Source organism: Macrobrachium rosenbergii, chromosome 15 (assembly GCF_040412425.1).
Source record: "Macrobrachium rosenbergii isolate ZJJX-2024 chromosome 15, ASM4041242v1, whole genome shotgun sequence".
Classification (NCBI taxonomy): domain Eukaryota; kingdom Metazoa; phylum Arthropoda; class Malacostraca; order Decapoda; family Palaemonidae; genus Macrobrachium; species Macrobrachium rosenbergii.
Window position 1 is genome coordinate 22,313,689 of NC_089755.1, and position 6,488 is coordinate 22,320,176.

General features: G+C 34.5%; 1 long non-coding RNA gene across 1 annotated transcript in view; it reads left to right on the plus strand.

The window, feature by feature from the left end:
• The window catches only part of LOC136846388 (uncharacterized), an 811,447-nt gene that overhangs the window by 581,621 nt on the left and 223,338 nt on the right, over positions 1–6,488 (plus strand). Inside the window, exon 3 of the long non-coding RNA XR_010855365.1 lies at positions 7–72. This is a non-coding gene — a long non-coding RNA (uncharacterized lncRNA). The remainder of the gene's footprint in view (positions 1–6; positions 73–6,488) is intronic.

Sequence of the window (6,488 nt, forward strand, 5' to 3'; positions counted from 1 at the left end):
TTCCAGATGTCTTCATCCAGTCTGGGCCCAACTTCTCTCGTCACCACCCTGACACCAGTGTGCAGAATGAAGGTACCCATCTTGGTTCCAGCTTCTTTGTTTTACATAGGGTGGGGACTTTCCGTCTCGACTCCCGTATAAAAATGCCTTTCTTTTTGGCTGTTTGGACACATCAGTAGGTAATTATTTACCATGAATTTATATGAATTTATATATATATATATATATATATATATATATATATATATATATATATATATATATATATATATATATATATATATATATATATATATATATATATATATATATATATATATATATATATATATACATATTATATATATATATATAATATATATATATATATATATATATATATATATATATATATATATATATATATATATATATAAATATAATTTATATATATAAATATTATTCCTTTCTATATATATATATATATATATCCCATTTTCAAAGCTATATAATAAAAAACATATAAAAACAGACTCATATAACATAAAATTATAACAAAAAACTATAGTATAAAAGGAAGAGTGTTTATATATGTGCTGAAGGCAGGTATGTCATATAGAGGTGTTGAGGTGGTCTGAGTATTTAGTTGGGGGACAAGTTGTTTAATAAAAGTGATTCTAAAATTGCTGTTGTTGGTCGTTGGGAGTTCGGATTTAAAATCTTTGTAGTTAATAGTTACAGAACGGGTGTTATCTAACCCAGAATTCTCTTGCATGTGCCGATATTAACTGAATCACTTTTTATTAAACAACTTGTCCCCAACTAAATCAGACCACCTCAACACCTCTATACCTCTCGTGAGTTCACGTCGAAGCTGAACCTGACCCAACTGTCACTCGGTCTGCCCTTCAGCACCACTTGGTAAATAAACATTTGCGAGTCTGTTTTTTTAATATATGTTTCTTTATTATATAGCTTTGTCATCTTAGAAAGGAATCAAGAAGTGTCCTTCTCTCGCACTAAATTGCTAAAATATGTGTGTGCGTGCGTGTGCGGACGCGCGTGTATGTGTATGCTTGTGGATATATGTGAGCATGCATGCTTACTTACATGGCTTGAAATCAGTCTGACAGACATTTACGGTGTCATCTTTATATCCCGAGCTAAAACACGGACAAAATCTCTCACAGTCTCGTGCCGTATGGCTTCCTCGGTCCAGTGGCGTTGTGTCACTTAAGGTAGGAAAAATGTTTCTCGATAATTTACTGCTTCATTCCGCCATTAAACAGAAAACTATCCCGGGCAGGCTTTTACCGTATCCAAATTTAGTATCTGCGCTGACTTCCCCATTGATATACCTCCTTCGGTACTTTATGGGGACTGAAGGTCAAAGAGCACCCTTCGGGCGGGTCCTGATGTGTTGTGATCTGCTGCTGTATGTCCTCGTTATTTGAGGATTGCTCCTTTCTCTGCAAGTGCATAAACATACGTCTCTCTGTTGCTTTTTTTACTGTGTATGTGATCGACAATGATTTTTCGCTCATTCTCGAAATCAAAACTATCTCTGTGCATAAGGTAACGCATCCCTTCTCTCTCTTCTCTCTCTCTCTCTCTCTCTCTCTCTCTCTCTGTTAAAACTGAGGTATAGTATGTAACTGACAGATATCAGTACTTTCCCTGTGATCATTTCATTATATATACCTCTCTCTCTCTCTCTCTCTCTCTCTCTCTCTCTCTCTCTCTCTGTTAAAACTAAGGTATAGTAAGTAACTGACAAATATCAGTACTTTCCCTACGACCATTCCATTATGTATACCTGAAAACTGGTATAATAACTGATAGGTATTAGTACTTTTCCTGCGATCATTTCTTCTTTCAAATCTCTCTCTCTCTCTCTCTCTCTCTCTCTCTCTCTCTCTCTCTCTCTCTCTCTCTCTCTCTCTCTCTCTCTCTCTCTTTCTGCCTAAATTAACGAATGTCGAACAATCCAGGCGGTGTTGGGGAGTCATTAAGAATATCGCAGAGAAGCAGAGAAGGGGATTAAGGCCCTGTTAATCTGCTTAGATCATGTTCCTTGGGCTTTCCTTCCAACTACAATTAAACTCAGCGTGTCAGGAGCCTCGTCTCTCCGACTGACGGATTGCCCGGCGAGTCTGCGGGAGGTGTTCCAGTGTCTCCTCTCACTGGTTTGTTTGGTTTGGTTTTCTTGCTGGTTCGGTTTGGTTTGATCTTTAATGACTGGGATTTTGTAAACTGAATATTTAACTACCGATAAGTTTTTTAAAGTATATTTTCTTTTGATTTTCTTATCGTCACTTGACTGTGCATTTATTTGTTTTTAAGTCTGAATTTATTTTTCATTCTGAACATTTTACCGTCTTACACTTTTGACTTTTTATGTTTGCGTGGTTTTCATCATTTTATTTCCATAGAACTGGAGCATCTTACAATTTTGTTGTGTTTTTGAATGCTTGGTTCTTTCCTCCTATTTTGATTTTTTTTTTTTCATAATTTTTATTTCAAGTTTATCCTTAATTATTATGTGGCTTTTCTCCTGTTGGTGACAGTTACCATCTGTTGTTAAGTTTTTCGATTTGGGGTGAAACCTCCCTATCAAAAGTATTCCATACTTAGCTTTTCTCGTACTGCGTCCTGTGTTCCGTTAAGCATGTGTAGGTCCCCAGTTTTTCCCTGGTTCATGTTAATATTTTGAAACTTGTTAATGTTTTAATGCATTAATTAGGTTAGTAAGTTGCAAAAATGATGAGGAATTCATAATTTTGACAGACTTTCTAACAAGAGACTGCATTCAGCATTTCGCTCAGATATCTTGATAAGACTCCTGCATTCATTTTGATGTGAGAAGTACTGAACTGCATATTCCTACTGTCATTTATCTTTGAGAAATATTTCATTTGATATCCATACCGTTTTACCTTGTGGGAAGCATCAGTCCGTTATTCATACCGTCATTCAGCTCGTGAGAAGTGTTTGATTGGGTATTCTCACTGACGTAATGTTTGTAAGAAGTTTTTGATGAGATGTTCCTTTTGCCGTTGGTCTTTTTTTTTTTTTTTTTATAATTCAGTACCTTGTTTTCACTTGATGCGCTTGACCTCTTTATCCGACACTAAAAGAAATCTGTTCGTCAGCTCAAAACAAAATGGCAATTTTTTGCGAAGACCAGGCTGCTTTTAAGAACTGAATTGACGTACTTGCAATTCGTCACGTGTGCAGTGGTTTGTTTTATCACAGAACAACCTTTTCTATATTACTTATATTAATGTTATCTCATTACAATTAAATGGTACAGTTAGATATATATATATATATATATATATATATATATATATATATATATATATATATATATATATATATATATATATATATATATATATACATATATATATATATATATATATATATATATATATATATTATATATATATATATATATATACACATATATATTATGGTAGGTATAATCTTCAATATTATGAAACATCTGAACTAGACAACTGACAAAAACTAACATTGATACGGATGGATACTTAAACAGAAATAAACTACTGATTACATTCTTCATTCGTTCATTAAGCAACCCATTCTCACTATTTGGCATCCATAATCTTTTTTTTTTTTGCCATTACAATGTGAATTCTTACATATTACCAGGTAGATAGAAGTATGGTGTTATTTTTGATCGCGTAAAATGAGGTTTTAGGACGTCCCGATATCATCCCTATATCCCTGATGTTTGTAGTAAAATTGCAGAAAACAGGCCAATCGGGAGTTTAGGGCTGACCTGTGGGGGTGGGGTTACTGCTTATATTCCCCAAACCACTCCTCACCACCCAGCCAGGCCTCTCCGTAACCTTCGCCAGTGACATTCCCCAACATTCCCAAATTTATCGTAACATAGGGAGCTACATATTGAGACTTGCTGAAATTAATACAAAGTTTATAGATTTCCTGCACTCGAATGTCATCATGTTTCATCATTTGAAGATATCCAAGTGACTAATGCTGCTTTCCCTCGAATGGAGAGCTTTGGAATTCTCTCTCTACTATTATTTTCTCTGACGCTTAAAACAGGATGCAGGTGAATCTCTTCTTTCATCGTGAAGGCACCACCCTACCTGGTTCCTGTTTTGTAGAGACTCGAGATAAAAAAGGCCACCAGGTTGTTCATCTCTCTCTCACACACACACACACACATTTATATATATATTTTATATATATATATATATATATATATATATATATATATATATATATATATATATAGATAGATAGATAGATAGATAGATATATAGTTTACATTCAGACATCAGGAATGTATCAAAATGAAGAGCAGACGCGGTTTTGGTTGGCCAAAATGACAAGTATTCCCATGATGATTTGACGTAAACGATTCCATGATTCCATGTGAATGAGAAATGTTCTCAGTGGGAAAACATTTGTTTCCACGTAAGTGAGAACGAGGAGAGTTTTGCAGAAGAAAATATATTCTGGGAAACGTGAGAAAATGAGTCTCGTTGCTCGAGACCGAAAAAAGACGTTCTTACCAGTGCTGAGAGGGTTTGAGGGCTGGGGTTGGATAGGGGGTGGAGGGACCCGAGGGGATGGGGATAGGGCAAGAATAGCTGGAGTGTAAACATTTCGGGATGGCAATTAGGCAACAAGGGGTCTGATCCCTCTCTTATTATTTGACGGCGACTTTTCAAACTTTGGTGTCAGGTTAACTTTGTGTCGGCGCCGAGTCGGGACTTAATAGGATTAAATGCAAAGTCGAATGTAATATTAGAATGGAATCCGAGGGAGATCAACGCCGGAATATATAGAGTTTGAACCCCTTTAATTGGTTTCCTCCCTTCCTTTAGTCTCCTACTTATTTCTACGAGTCCATTAAAGTTTGTTTGTTTACAGTGACTCAAGAATCCCATTCAGTCGAGCAGGGGAGGGGAGAGGTTGGGAATGGCATGGGAGGAGAAGGACTGAGGGGGTACGTGCATTCTGTTATTCCTTCTTTACAAAGGATCGAGATTACAAAGAACGAGACACACAACTGGGTAACAGAGCGGAGTGCATTTATAAGAAGATAGAACTTGTCGGTGCTATTTTCGTGTTTTGCTAAATTCCAGACCTTCAAACAGGCAGGTAATTCATTATAGAATTTGTAACGGACGTTTACTATTTTTTTACAGTCGACAACCTAATTTGAATGTAGACTCACAGATCCTTTGACTCGGGCTCTTCAGATCATTAAGCTTTACTGCCTTTGACGACCTGTGACCTTGAATTGTAAATTCTCGCACAGAATCACTATAATAATATATGTACACATATATAATATATATATATACATATATATATATATATATATATATATATATATTATATATATATATATATATATATATATATATATATATATATATATATATATATATATATATATATAAATATATACATACATACATACATATATATATATACATACAAACTCTACATATATATATATATATATATGTATGTGTGTATGAGTGTAATTGTAATAATACAATGCCCTCTTAACTCCTCGAATTCTTCGCGCATTTTTGGATACGCCTGTCACTAAAATTCTTCAAGATCGAAGTGCAAGAAATATGAAGAAATTGTGATGGCCGGTAGCGGGAATCGAACCCGGGTTCCATAATCACGTTTCCCGCTACCAAACATCATAATTTCTTCATATTTCTTGCATTTGGACCTTAAACCTTTGTAGTGACAAGCGTATCCAAAGAAGCACGAAGAATTCGAGAAATTAAGAGGGCATTGTGGCTATTACAATTACATATGTATCTGGTAAAAAGTGACCAGTAGATTCTACATATATATAGTATATATATATATATATATATATATATATATATATATATATATATATATATATATATATATATATATATATATATATATATATATATATATATATATATATATATATACTGTATATAGAACAGGAGTTATTGGCGCAAGCAGGCCACAGCATATATCGACTAAACGATTGCTGAAGGTCTGAGCAGATTCACATAAAGGTGTTAGTCATCGTGCTGGTTGCAAATTGTCCAATCCAAAATTTTCTAATGTTAGAAATCATTCAAATATATGTAATCCTAGTATTAATTATTCTGACTTCTCTGTTTTGGGGGCAAACAAGTCATCCACACGAACTGCTCATTTTAGAATCGTTATTTATTAAGCAGCTAGTTTCTAAGTTGAACCCACACACCACCTAAGTACAGTTGTATTTGGCTTGAGGCAGTTTTCTTTGCCGCTTTCCTTTTCCCTTTTGGTCATTCAGTCCTCAGCTTTTAGTCTAACAGGTGATTTTTCTGAATTGTCTTGTTTTAATGTATATTTATATAGTATGTTGAGACCCTTGAAGTCGTTAGTTTTATTCCATGTATTTTAATTTGTGTATTTTCTCTTTTAGCCTTGATGATGTAACAATGTCTTACGAA